The sequence below is a fragment of the Sparus aurata genome, chromosome 3, assembly GCF_900880675.1.
Source record: "Sparus aurata chromosome 3, fSpaAur1.1, whole genome shotgun sequence".
Taxonomy (NCBI): domain Eukaryota; kingdom Metazoa; phylum Chordata; class Actinopteri; order Spariformes; family Sparidae; genus Sparus; species Sparus aurata.
In genome coordinates, this window is record NC_044189.1 from 32,572,781 (window position 1) to 32,588,276 (window position 15,496).

A 15,496-nucleotide genomic window follows, 5' to 3' on the forward strand; every position below is an offset into this window, starting at 1 on the left:
GGCACAACTGCAAACCTACAAAGACCTGGCTGTCCACCTAAACTGACAGGCCGGGCAAGGAGAGCATTGATCAGAGAAGCAGCCAATAGGCCCATGGTAACTCTGGAGGAGCTGCAGAGATCCACAGCTCAGGTGAAAGAATCTGTCCACAGGACAACTAGCCATGCACTCCACAAATCGGGCCTTTATAGAAGAGTGGCAAGAAGCGAGCAATTGTTGAAACAAAGCCATGCAGTTTGCCACAAGATGCGGGGGGCACAACAAACATGTGGAGGAAGGTGCTCTCCCAGAGGAAATTGAAAAAGAGATATCAGTAGTGTCTCATTCATTTCTCCTAGACAACTATGAGATCTATGAGGCTGTGGCTGATTTCTTCTGTTTCTCAATTGTTTCTCCTGAGAAACAGGTGCAGAAAATCTCAACTTGGGCTCCCTGTAAGTTTCAAAGGAGATCTCATCAAGCTCTCAATGAAGTTTCAGAATGTCTCCCCAGTGCTGGAAAGGAGCAAGGTTTAAGCGGTAAAGTCTCAAGTCTCACCTATTACTCCTAAGGAATTTTAGGAGAAACAGATGAGAAATGTTTGAGACGAAAAAAAACTACAACGAGACTGAAATGAGACCTCTCATTGAGCTCCTTTACGGCTCTATAGCCATAAAGGAGCAAGCTTTGAGCAGTACATTTTTCCTCTGGGCTGGTCAGATGAGACCAAAACGAAGTTTTTGGCCTAAATGCAAAACACTATTTGTGGCAGAAAACTAACACTGCACATCACCCTGACCACACCATCCCCACCGTGAAACATGGTGGTGGCGGCATCATGCTGTGGGTATGCTTTTCTTCAGCAGGGACAGGGAAGCTGGCCTAAGTTGATGGGAAGATGGATGAGCCAATTACAGGACTATCTTGGAAGAAAACCTGTTAGAGTCTGCAAAAGACTTGAGACTAGGGCAGAGCTTCACCCTCCAGCAGGACAACAAAGCTAAACATACAGCAAGAGCTACAATGGAAAGTTTGGGATCAAAGCATATTCATGTCCAGACCTAAATCCAATTGAGAATCTCTGGCAGGACTTGAAAATTGCTGTTCACAGACACTCTACATCCAATCAGACTAAGCTTGAGCTATTTTGCAAGGAAGAATGGGCAAATATTTCAGTCTATATATGTCACACAGTGGTGAGGTTTGTCTCGTCTGGGTTTTTGTCTTGTGAACTTTCTGTTTTATTTTGAAAATTAACTCTCCTCTCGTTTCAGGTCACTTGCCCTTCCTAATGTGTCACCAGTCGGATTGTCTCCCCTGATTCCTGATTGTATCCACCTGTTCCCCATTTCCCTCATGTGTTTTATAGTCTGCGTCTCCCTTTGTCTTGTGCCAAAGTGTCTCGTTCCTTCATGCACCCCAGCCTAGGGCTGAACGATATGGACAAAATTTCATATCTCGATATTCAGGCCAGATATCTCGGTATCGATACGATACGATATGACTACGGGTTCGGTGAAAACCAATCATTTTTCAGAAAAATAAAGAGATTATTTTAAGCCATATACAAATGGTTGATAGAGAAATCTTTACCAAATAATCACAAACTCACTACAGAGACAAATATATTTGAAGTAACAACAGTAAAGGGAGGGAGAAGATCAAACGAACTATGTGCATTTTTACAAGATGAACGATGACATCCTAATCTGGAGAGAAAGAGTGAGAGTGAAGATCGAGACTCTGCAGCTTCAGGTTATTGCTGGTAAAGTACCAGTGGAATTTAGAAAGACTAAGAAGTCAGAGAATTAACGGATCAAAACAGAGTAGACGGCAGCTATACGGTATTAAATCCACAGAACGAGCGGCCGCAGCGTCCGCTCCTGCTGCCCCAGCCAGCCCCCCACATACACACCTGCCGCCTGCGCAGCCGTGTGAGAGGACAGAGACTGCTGCAGGGGAGCCGCAGACTGCGATGAATCTGAGCAGCAGGAGAATTACAATATAATATATTTCTCGCCTTTCCCCTGATGATCTGAATAAGTCGCTAAATTTGTTGCTAGAAAGTTGCGAAGTTGTGTGTGCATCTCAGTCTCCGTCTCCCTCACTCCCGCCCTAGTATGTTTGTCATTGGTTGGCTTCAGCTGTCGATCCACAGCAAGCATGAAATAAGGTTTGTGGTTGGCTGGCCTTAGCGGTGCATTCAAGGGCAATCGTAAAAAAGGATGTTTGTTGTGACTGCCAGAGCTGTACGTGCAGGGCGAGTGGGGTAATCGATATTGTTTATATCGTTGCTTTTTCGATATGAATATCTTGAATGTTCATATCTAGATATAGATACGATAACGATATATCGTTCAGCCCTACCCCAGCCCTTTGTCACAGCCCTCGTCTTGTCCAAGCCTCGCTTAAGTGTTGGTAATTCTGTATTTCTTTGTCTCTTGAAGAGTGATTTTTTTGTTAATTTTATAGCGCAGCCTAGTCTCGCAGTTTTAGTTTCTAGTCTTTTCTTTCCTCCGTTGAAGTGATTTTCTGTTTTTTTTTTTTTTTTTACAGTTTAGCCTTGTCAGTGTAGTCTTGTTTCATAGCCGTTGTGCCTTACTCCTTTGGAGTGATTTTTTTTGTTGTATCTTTTTCATAGCCCAGCTTTGTCAGAATAGTCAGCTTGTAGTCTTTTGTTTTCCTCCTGTGGAGTGAATTTTTGTTTCGTTTTCTCAAGTCGAGTTCCCTCCGCTGATGTGGCTTTTCTTTTAGGAGTTTTGTTTCTTTTTTTCTTAGGCTTTGCTCTAGGTCAGCAAGGTAATATTTCTTAGCCTATTTATTTTCACTCTTTCTAAGAGCAACTGAATTACAGAAATAAAGCCTGTTGATCTGATTTCGCTCTGCATCTGATTCCTGTCCCCCGACCTGACAATATACATGTGTGTTGCTGGTAGAGATTACCCCAAAAGACTTGCAGCTGTCATTGCAACAAAAGTCTTTCTACAAAGTATTTGTATACCTCCAAGTGTACAGAGATTTGTGGAAATGCAGTCGGCTCGCGTTCATGTTCCAAAATCTGCTTCGTGAAGGCATATCCTGCTGGAAAAAAGGAGAAGGCTTTTAAAATGTATGCGGTATTGGATGAACAAAGCAATAAGTCCCTTGCATATATTTGTAACAAAAATATATATATATAAAATTATAACCATGTATCATTTTCCTTCCACTTCACAATTATGCACCACTTTGTGTTGGTCTATCACATAAAATCCCAATAAAATACATTTACATTTGTGGTTAAAATGTGACAAAATGTGGAAAAGTTCAAGGGGGGGTGAATACTTTTGCAAGCCACTGTATTCCTGAACCCAATCTGTTTCAAAAAAGCACAATCTCTGGCACATTCCCTGCATTCCTAAAAAACTGTTACCTCATTCTACTAAAAATTATTGTCAACATTGTTTTTATGATGTTTATTGTAAACTGAAGAGCTCCTTTAAGAATTACTAGAACTCAAGAAATTCCATCAAGACGCCCTATTACTCACATTATACCCTCACAATCCTCTTAAGGATCCCCAAGATCCCTCATAGACCCTTGAGAGATCCCCTAGAATTCTTTCAAGACTCCTTAAAACTCTTTTAAGGAGCCCTTCACTGACCTTGCAACCTCTTCCCTTGAACGTCTCAAGATTCCCACGATTTCTGTCACGAACCCCCTGGTATCCTATTAACTACACCTGGAATCCTGTCATCAATCCCAGGAGGCCTTACTACCCCAGAATAACAATTAAAATACCCACTGGACCTTAATGGAATATTTTTCAATGATCCCACACTTCCGAAAGAACTTATAAACCTCAAGTGACCCAAAAGGTTCTCTTCAACATCCTTTAAAACCTCCTAAGGACCTTCTCAAGAATCCCTGGAACCTCAGAATTTACAAGATCCATCCAGAATCTCTAGAATCCCTTAAGAAGCCGTAGAACTCCAACAAAAATGCAGAGAGCCCATGTAACCCTCAAAAAGAACCACCTCAAAAGCCATTAAAATCTCTCTCTCCCTGTAAATTAACTTGACCTGAGACACTAGATAAAAACTCATGTAACATCTTGAAGACCGCTTTGACTAACTTGAAGTCTGATGTGGAGTCTGCAATATCAGACTGCAAGAAAAACATACTTAACTACCCTGTGGTTAGGGTTAGTTCCATTATCAAGCGATATGATACGCTGTTAATAAGCCAGGATGTATTCGCCATGTGCTGTCAAGTTGGTCTGTGTATAATGCAGACACGCAAAACTATTAAACCTTTTATGGACTCAGGAATATCAGATGCATTTAATTAATTTAGTCTGACCAGAAGAGGGGAGAAGAAGGATTACCACTGGTTATAAAAAATGAAAGACCATGAGGGGGATATCAAAAGCAAGGAGGGGAAATCCCAGCATATAACCCAAAACCTTCAGTGTCATGGGGCAGCTGTGATTCAGGGTTTGAGCCATTATCTTGTTATCAGATGGTTGCTGGTTCGATTCCCCTGGCCTGCATGTCGAAGTGTTATGGGCAAGATACTAATACTGAACCTCAAACTGCTCCTGGTGCACTGGTCGGCACCTTGCACAGTAGCATCGCCATCAGTGTATGAATGTATGTATAAATTAGTGTAAGTCACTTTGGACAAAAGCTTCTGCTAAATGCCCTAAATACATGTCCTTGGGCATGATACTGAACCCAAAATGAACCTCAATTGTCTGTATATTTGCAGAGTTTAGTATAGTTTATACTCAATTTTCCAGTATGTATGCAGTACATACTTCAATCCTCCTTAAAATACGTATGTAGTGTGGAATTGGGGTATAACTCTTTGTGGGGAGGAACCTGACTGGCCTCCCTTCCCAATCAAACACCTCTAGGAGGAACTGGAATGCTGCCTGTTAGCCAGGCCTTATCACCCAACATCAGTGTAGGACCCAACTAATGCTCTTGTAGCCAGGTTCGGACATATGATGGAAGGCAGAGGCCTCAAGTAGCAGATTACTAGCCATGGTTTAAAAATAACATGACTCAGGCAAGGAAATGTGACATCATACTGATCCTGGCTTTCTTACAACTGGTTACCTGTTGCTTTTAGAACTGTTAAGTTTTTATTGATTACTTACAAAGAACCAGCAGGCCTTGACCCAGAGATTCAAGCCACCTGTTGTTCCGAGGTCTATTTAAAACACAAATGTGATTAAAAAAACAAACTGTTTTTTGGTGATTTTATTGGCTTTATAAAATTCTGTTTTCCTATTTCTTATTTTTTATGGATTTTGGCTTGTTTTATTCACTTTTATTGGTTTTTGGTTGTGTAAAGAATTTTGTGACTGTGTTTTGAACAGTGCCATTTAAATAAAGTTTGTCATTATCATTATCATCATCATTACATTTTGACCAATAACATTTGGGTGGTCATATACTTTGTCACATAGTGTAGATCATTTGAACATTTAGCCAAGATCATCCATGTTTATTCCCATCACAATTTTATTATGTGACTTTATACAATAAAAACAGACAAAATACAGATGCATACACCAACAGAGCTAAATGTGATGTAAAGAAAACCAGCTACCATGTACAGTTATTTTGTGACCGTTGGCTGTTGGACTGAAGTACTTCAGCTTTGGCTCTTTTATCCACCAACATCCAACGGAAGCATTCCATATCCTGCCCCTAGAAAAAACTTGATTCTGTTTGGAAAATGTTTTATAATTAACCTGTACAAGAAGATCAAATAAATGCAGGTAAAAACATTTCAGGATCAGTTTCTTTACATTGTCACACTCAGCTTGAGTGATTTCAGGAGTACAAGTTTGGTTTCCAAGAAAACTGAAAAACACCTGATACAGGGAAAAACAATAACACAGTTAATGCCACTCTTTGCCAGGGCCAATACAAAAAGAGAAAAAAGAAATGAACAAAAAGTAAGGACATTTTTCTTAAGACTGAAGTGAAATACTGCAGTTCATGGTTATACAATTTAAATTACAGGAGACGAAAAAGCATAACACCTGGGGAGGAAAATAAATATGATACATAAATAAGTGAACCAAAAAGATGCATATAAATAAACAGTGCCTGAGGTGAGCTTCAGCCTGGCGCTGTCTGCCAGTGTGCAGCTAGTGAAAGGCTGATGTCTTTATTTGTTTTTTGGCATTAAACGGATACAGCACAGTGCACTGCAGCATCCAACATTCCCCAAGTAGAAGAATGACTGAACTCTGAATGTTGACCTCCAGTTTGTCATAAAGAGCACTGGTCATTTTTTCTGTGTGATTATACTGCTTTTTTGAGCAGTGACCCAAACTGTAGACTGAATCTGTAAGGAGGAACATAAGAATGAATGAAGAACTGGTTAAATCAGAGTCCAGACAATACCGCCCCCTGGCATTCACTTGATTATTACACCGTCCGTAATATGGTCAAACAGTGGACGTAGTTAATTGACAGATGTTTTGAGAATCAAGGCTTGCAGTTTTGGCAAAATAACAATACACTGTCACATCAGGAAAGTCCCCCAGAGTTATTAAAATATTTTCTTCTTTTTGTTCTTCTCCAAGGTCCTGTAGACACAAGTGGACAGAATAGTGGTCAGAATATATTTTTTATATAATAATATTAAAAGAATTTTCTAAACAACTTAAAATTGGTTCTTTGACTGTGCATGAGAGATGAGGCTTGACATAGAAGCATATTATATGATATGACAGAGAAGCACTTTTTTTTCCTCTCTGTTTATCCTTGAGCTCATGCAGCCTCGACATTTATCTTAAGACATGCAGTTTAGTTATGCTGAATAGATAGCTTCCGCCTGGTCAAGACTGCCAACTAAGTGTCTCAGCCTTTACAAGTCTTTTTAGTCCGTAACAATTGGCGGTAACAAAATAACATTTCATCAATTAATTCTTGTTACATCCCACATTTTGAGTAATTACTCTCATGCTGCAAATGCTGCAGTACAACAACTTGAATATTTTCTGCCAGGACAGGCCACATGATGACTGAGAAATTAATGGGATATTGGTAATATTTTAGATGCTCCTGTTTGTAAGATGGTAAAACTGACGCTTTGGGTTTCCCAACTTGTCAGATACTAACGCTTTCAGAATGTGGCTGAAAGTGGCTACAATCCTAAAGCGTCAGTAGCCCTTTTTAGATAGAAAAGGCGGCACATTTGCTCCAAGGTAAGGGCGGCAATGTGCCGGCCTGTCTTTTTAAAATGGAGGCGTAATATTCCTCCTTTTCCAAAAGCCACCTCTGAGGTAGGCGTAAACATGTGACGTGATGTGAAGCTCGAAGTTGGGCTGTGAACGGTGACTTAGAATTTGTCTTTAAAATAAGAGCCTTACATTACACCCCGTTGGAGTTTAGAACTGGGTTCTTAGCGGGGGCTTTTAATTTGAAAGGAGCGACCGTCCTTAGCTTTCCGACACAATGTCAAGCTAACACAGCAAAACAGCTACAGAGACCGAATCTCAGCGGCTGTCCAGTTGTTCATCTTAATGTCCTCGGGTGAAATGAAGGACTGACTGCTGTGATGAGCTGTTTCTTGGTTTTAAAACTCCCCGGCTGTGGGTCGCACAACAGTGCAGGTCATTGACACCTCCGCCCATCTCACGCAGAGGCCAGCACATTTCCGCCTCGTTTTTAGATAGCAGTCGAGGCGGAAATAAGTGTACCCTCCGAGGCAGAAAATCGGTGGACCACAACAGACCCCCAATTTGCCGCTCTCTGTCTAAAACCGCGGACCGAGCCGCCAAGAGGACGGGCAAATTGGCTGCTTGGTGCTCTGTCTAAAAACGGCTAGTATCTGACAAGTTAGGAAACCCAAAGCGTCAGTTTGACCATCTTACAAACAGGAGCTTTAACAACATAAAAGTGCTGTGAAAGAGCAACAAAGTAATACTGATATAGCAATGTATTTAAATTAGGGCTGTCAAACGATTATTTTTTTGAATCGCGATTAATCGCATTTTGTCCATAGTTAACTCGCAATCTTTTTTGGCACATTTTTTTGTGTTCTAAATGTACCTTACTTAATGTATTTTTTTCATGTTCTTAATACTTTTAACAACATAAGAAAGGGCAAATATGCTTGCTTTATGAAAATGTTTATTCAACACTTCAAATCATGCAGGAAAATAAAAGTCTAAAAAAATATCCCCTCACCCTAAATGGGATCAAAATATGGTGATGTCAGCTTTTGGCGAGGGGGGGGGCGGTGGGCTCTCTGCATCTGCCATATGTTTGGCTTTCAATTGATATCTGAGACTCGACGTACTTAAATGGTAACTCATTTCATGTCGACAGTATGTGCAGATAACTTTTGTCCTATCAACCGAACCATCTGGCAGTGTTTTGAAAGTAAATTTGCCATTCATAAGTCCTTTCTCCATTTCCTTACACTTTCGCTTTTCAGTCCTTTCTCATTCTGCCACCCTCTGGATCAAGACTACAGGTGCCATCGACGGCCATAAATCAAACAATGCGCGTTAAAAAAATTAACGGCGTTAAGAGGATGTTGTGTTAACGAGTTATTAACGCGTTAACTTTGACAGCCCTAATTTATATAATGGAATATAAGAAAAAAATCTAAACTTTTCTATTCGAAAAACCTTTGTGGCCAGTATAGATTTATTATGTTTTTAATTGATTGTTTTAACTTTTTTTCCATTTGTGGTAAGTGCAGGCCTATCTCCTAAAAATCGTGTAAATTTATTTATGTAAAATTCATATGCGAGTAGGACCTGAGAGGTATCGATGAGGTAACATCAGACAGTGTGCGACGCAGAAAAACTATTAGCGCCTCAGTCTATGCTCCAACTGGATAGCACACGGCTTGCTTGCAGTGAAAAGTTTCCAAAAGTTCGCTACTATTGACAAAGTCATGGGGAAATGTAATTTTTCGGACCTCTGGTTAGAGGACTCAAGATTCAAAGACTGGCTTAGGCCAGTAGTTGGTAACAGCCGAGAGGCTTACTGCCACGTCTGTAAAAAGACAATGGACAATGAATATCACCTGGATGGGAGTGCGCAAGGCACGGGTCGGGTATTAGTAAACATAATAACTGGCTACCGCTGTCAGCGTTTTTTGTGCCTCTTATTCATGTCTTCATGTCACTCCGCAAGGAGTCCATTCATTTGTCACGACGGAACTTCATTCAAAGCAGAGCTCCACCAAAGAGCCTGCAATTGTTGCATAAGGTTATCTGACGTGTCAGTGTTTCTCCTATATGCATACTGCATCTGGACATGATTTTTGTAGGTTTAATATCACAGGTGAATGGCGAATTTAAGTTGCAGACAGTGAAAGCACTACACCCTAAGTTATCTTGAAACCGATTATTATTGTCTTTACTGCTATTTGTATAATTTCTACAAGTCACCGTTGAAGTTGAGTGACTGGACTCCTCCTCATCCTATTCAAAGGCTGCAACAGCCGAATCATCGAACCAGGGTGAAGTTAGTTTTAGGTTGGATTTTCGGCGGATATTCACTCAGGTCCAGCCACGACATTACTGAGGTTCGCCCAGTGTTAGCAGCAGGAGGACAGTTAGCTCACCGCCCAGAGCCTCGCGCTGAATCACTGGAAACTGATTTAGGGACCGTCATTACATTACTTAGCATAAATATATTGATAAAATAATTGCAGTTTTTTTGATATCTTCCATTTCATTTGACCCAGTGACTTCAATCCAGCAGCAGATTGTATTAGTAAACTGGACGAATGAGACACACCTACTTTTATGGTACTTCATATAGTTTTATATGAATATATAATAAATAATATTAACATGGAGAAATTATGTTTTTTTTCTCTCAATATCTTCCATGTCATGTGGCCCACTGACTTCTGAAAAAGATTCTGTTTCCATTACAAAATATATAATGATAAAGAAAATAATGGTAAAAAAGTTCTCTTATGCTCAAGGCTCGAGGTTACCATATTTTCAAGCAGAATTTCAAGCAACTACACACTCTCTCTCTCTCTCTCTCTCTCTCTCTCTCTCTCTCTCTCTCAAAGCAAGCGTCTGGCATTAAAAAATAATAATAACGATAAAGGAAAACAATATTTACAATAAATTAATTATAATCTATACTGTTGGTAATACTGTAACTATGATTAACTCAATCACAATCCCAGTCACAATCAATCAATCTCAGTCAATAGGTAATTAATAACAATGAATGAATGAATCAATCAGTTTGTGTCAACTTAAAATGTTGTGTGTGTGTTGGTGTGTGTGTTGATGTTGATATGAGAAATAAATAAATAATTAAGAATGAAACAATTACAAACCAAACAAAAGAAGTAAATTCTGAGTTGTGTTTCTAAGGTTCCAATGGCTGTCCTCAGGTCGTGACATGAGATGATAAATTTAGCTGCAATGCTCTCACATTTGGGCATTTCCCCAAGTAAATATGAGAGTTTCTCTATGTCTGTTATGTTTTCAAAATCAGGGTGTATTTTTATTATTTTGGGAAAGTGTTCATTTCTCATAGCCTGGTATTTGGGGCATGGGGTGAGGAAGTGTATTTCTGACTCGACCTCTTGTCTGCCACAGTGGGAGCAGAGTCTCTCCCCCTCTGGCAGCCAGTTCTGTCTATGCCGACCCTTCTCTATAGCTAGGCTGTGTTCACTCAGTCTGTACATAGTCAAGGCTCTTCTTAATTTAAGATCTTTTAATGTGCTCAGATAATTTTCTAATGTGAAGTTTCTTTTTAGGGTCAGATAACATTTTAATTTACTTTGTGTTTTTGTTGTTTCCTTCCAGTATGTGATATAGATTTATTTTTGATGGTTGATAATTTGGTTTGGTCTGATTGGCTTGGTGTTGTGGTCCCGAGGCTGTCCAGGGCATGTTAGGTTGTCTGGACAGAGCCTCAGGACCAGCTGGCTGAGAGGGCTCTTCTCTGGCTTCAGCTCTTGGCAGGTTAGGGCTTTATGATGGTATGTATGGGGGTCACTAGTTTTTAGGCGATTGTAAAATGTAATTGCTCTTTTTTGTATTTTCAATACGAGGGGGAATTGGCCGAGTTCTGCTCTACATGCGTTGTTTGGTGTCTTTCTCTGGACATGCATGATGTTCTTACAGAACTTTGTGTGGAACGATTCTATTATTGTTTTGTCCCAATTTTCAAATTTATGATTTAATATTGGTCCCTAAATTTCACTGCCATAGAGAATTATCAGTTCTAATACAAATTGGAACATTTTAGACAGATTTTAATTGAAATATGAATTTTAATATTTCTTCTGATTGCATAGAAACCTCTTCTTGCTTTGTCTGTCAGATCTTTCACAGCCAAGTTGAAGCTTGCTGCTTATGTTGAGGCCAAGGTATGTGTAGTTTTTTGGATGTTGTAATTTAGTGGTGTCCAAATATAAATTGTGTGTGTTTTCCTGACTTCTGGACTGCTTCTGGAAGATCATAATTTTGGTTTTCTTTGGGTAAACTGTCAGGGCCCAGGTCTGACAGAATGTATGCAGGAGGTTGAGGTGCCGCTGTAGACCTTCTTTTGTTGGTCAAAGCAACACCAAGTCATCTGCATAAAGGAGACCCTTAATTTCTGTGTCGTTCGGGTTGAGGCCAGGTACTGTGGATTGATCTAATTGACATGCAAATTCATTGATTTATAAATTGAAGAGGTTGGGACTAAGATAGATCCCTGCCTCACCCCACGATCTTGGGAAAAGAAGGCTGTTTGTTTGTCTCCTATTTTAACTGCACATTTACTATTTGTGTACATAGATTTCATTACATCATATGTTTTTCCCCCAATGCCACTGTTGAGTAGTCTGTAGAAAAGGCCCTCATGCCAGATGGCCTTTGTGAAATCAACAAAACATACATAGGCCTTTCTTTTCTTCTTGTCTAATTCTTGCTCAATCAGGTTGTGGAGGGTATAGATGTGGTCTGTTGTGCGAAAATTTGGTAAAACATTTTGGTCATTGATAAAACTGATAAGTCTTTTAATCATACTTGCAACAGGTTTTTCCCAGGTTACTATTTACACAGATCCCACGTTAATTATTTGGGTCATATTTATTTCCATTTTTATTAAGTGGTGTTATGAAACCTTTATTCCATATGTCAGGAAAAGTGCCAACTGCTAGAATTATATTAAAAAGTTTGAGTATAGCCAATTTGAATTTATGGTCAGAATATTTGATCATTTCATTTAAGATGCTGTCCACAGGCCTTTTAAGCTTTCAGGGATTGCATGCTTTCCGTCAGTTCTTGCTCTGTTATTGGGTTTTGTTCGTCTTTAATTACTAATTAAAGTTTTTCACTTGGTGTGTGTTTTGTTTTGGTCACTGTTCTTTGTAATATTGCTGTATAATTCAGTAAAATAATTCATCCAAATGCTGCCATTTTGTATTGCCAATTGATCTTGTTGTGTTTTGTTTAGAGTGTTCCACTTCTGCCAGAACTGGTTTGACTCTAAAGATTCTTCTATTTCAGAGAGCTGGATTCTGATGTGTTGGTCTTTCTTAGCTCTCAGTGTGTGTTTGTATTGCTTTAACGTGTCGTAGTAATGAAGGCATATATTTTGGTTATTTGGGTGTCTATGTTTTTCATTTGATAACTTTTTCTAACGTTTTCCTTATATTTTTGCAATCATTGTCAAAACATGTTTTATTGTGTATTTGTTGTAGTTTTTGATTATAGGTTTTCAAGTTTGATAACTTTGCCAATTTATCAAAAATTGCGTTAGTTTTGCCCACAGCAGTGTTTACACCATCATTATTGTGGGGAATTATTTTAGAAAGAAATAAATCGATTGAATATTGGATTTTGGCATTTTCAAATGCCTTTTGGTAGCTCTCCAAGCTGTCTGATTTCCATCTGTATGAATGTGTGGTGTTGTACAGTTCACTGGGTTCAGAGGCCTCATAGTTACGGTGTGCCCTCTTCAGATAGACCGTGATCTTGCTGTGGTCAGAGAGGGGTGTGAGTGGGTTGACTGTAAAAGCTCTGAGAGACATTGGGTCCAGATCTATTATGGCATAGTCTACCGTACTACTGCCAAGAGCTGAACTAAATTTGTAACGGCCCAGAGAATCTCGTCGTAACCTACCATTGACTATATACAGACCCAACGTGCGGCAGAGCTGTAAAAGCTGGGTACCACTTGTGTTTGTAATTTTATCAAAATTGTGTCTTTGGGGGAGTTAGGGGAGAGGAAAGCAGGTTTCTCCAGGTAGGCCTAAGTGCTGATCTCCCTGGATGTTTACAGTGTCAGCTTTCTCTCCAGTTCTAGCGTTCAGGTCTCTGCAGACTAGCACGTTTCCTAAAGTTTTAAATTGGTTTATTTCCCCCCTCTAGAGTGGAAAAAATCTTCATTGTAGTAGAGGGATTCTGAGGGGGGTATGTAAGTAGCACATAAGTAGACATGTTGGTCTGCACATATTACTTCTTATTTTATTTTCAGCCAAATAAAGGATTCTGCTTCTTTGATAATTTCAATTGAATGGGTTAGTTCTGAAATAATCATGCCTCCTGAGTCCCTCCCCTGGGTTACTGTTTGGAGTTTAACTGGGATAATAATCTCAACATAACCACAAGGACAACCAGTGGAACTGTCTCCTCTGTACCATGTCTCTTGTAAGATGGTGATATCATAGTCTTTTACTTCTCTAATAAAATCCCAACGTGTTATTTGAAACGATTTCATCTTTAAATGTATTCTGTTTTCAACATGATAAACACTAAAACAAATAATAACGATGACAAAAACAAGAAATAAACAACTAAGTTAATTCAACTAAATTAGAGACTTTGAGGGACAGTTTCGAATGTATGATGTATGTATATATGATTTTGGCTCAAACATTTTACGATAAGATTCTTATTCTTTAAGATTCTGTATCTGCTCTTCTATTATGTAGCTGGTCGCTCTGGAGATCTACCGTGAGTGCAGCTTGTTAATTCTTATAGACTTATAGATGTCTAACAGATAGCATACCGGATGCTAATGTGGACCTGCGGGGATTTACAGCAGTGAGAGCCAACAGGGACGCGAAGGCATGTGGGTGTAACCCCGGCCATGTCACTGTGAAGGCGGTTTTGGGTTGCCCGCATCTGGAGCTGCTGGCCGTTAGCCTGCAGCCATACTATCTACCGAGGGAGTTCAGTCACGTGATCATGCTCTGTGTTTACATTCCTCCGAGAGCAGATGCGGACACTGTCTGTGAAAGGATACACAGCGTCACAGCACGGTTGCAGATGCAACATCCTGAGGCCATCATAATAATATCTGGAGACTTCAATCATGTCACCCTGGACTTTACCCTGGCTGCTTTTCACCAGGTTGTCAACTGCCCCACCAGGAAGAACAGGACGATTGACTTACTGTATGCCAACGTTAAGGAAGCATACAGAGTCACTGCCCTCCCCCCACTGGGAAAATCAGACCACAACCTGGTGTACATACAGCCCCAGTACACCCCCCTCGTCCAAAGGCAGGCTGTCACCACTCGCTCCATCAGGATATGGACTCCTGAAGCAGCGGACTGGGACCCAGGACTGGGATGTGCTTCTGGGTGCACATGATGAGGACATTGAGGGGATGACTCACTGTCACACAGACTATCTCAACTTCTGTGTAGATGTGGTTGCCCCCCACCACTGTTCAGTGTTACTCGAATAATGAACCATGCACTGCATGAAAAGTGGGATTTTCATCAGTATGCGGCACTGTAGGTTGACGTGGAATTTTAGGTTTGTAACTGTACGCGGCAGTTTGCAGGCAATACCGAAAACTGCCGTGAATTGTCGGAAATTGACGTGGGCCTTGCTTGGCAGTTGTCCCCCCATGACCCCCCTCCCCCTGATTCTAGGAGAGGCTTTAACATGTAAATGAAAATGCTGTAATATATACAAATGCAAATCATGGTAGCAGGGGGAGTTTTACCCCAGGTGACCTTTTTCTAAAAGGTATTAACTTCATTTTAAGAAAATCTCTGGTATAAATACATCAGGCTTAGTATAGCCTAATTATAGACCCTTACATTTTAGCTTGAATTATGAACATATACAATATGAACATACTTACATCAACTACGTAACAATTTCATATTTACATTGACCACTCAAAGTCAACAAGTTTCCTTTGGAGTGTGCTCACATGTTGATTGATGCCTCCACGCTTCTTCTTTGAATTTGAGCCCATCTCAGGGTTAATGCCCAAGAAGCACCTGTAAACAATAAAGCAAAGACAACTTTCAGTTTTACAGATTTAATATTGCATTGTTTATTCAAGGCACATGCAGTGGTGCCCCTTCCTCTTTAACTAAATCCGACCTACACCAAAGAAATTAGTATTGAAAGCCAAGCAAGATTTATACAAGCAAGCAAATCAGTTGTGTAGAAATTGAGATACACATGCAAAAAATTGAAAAACAAACACGTATAATGAAAATAGTAATGGAAATTCCTGAGACAATAATGCACTAAAGTTGATGAAGTTTACCAAACATGTCCACA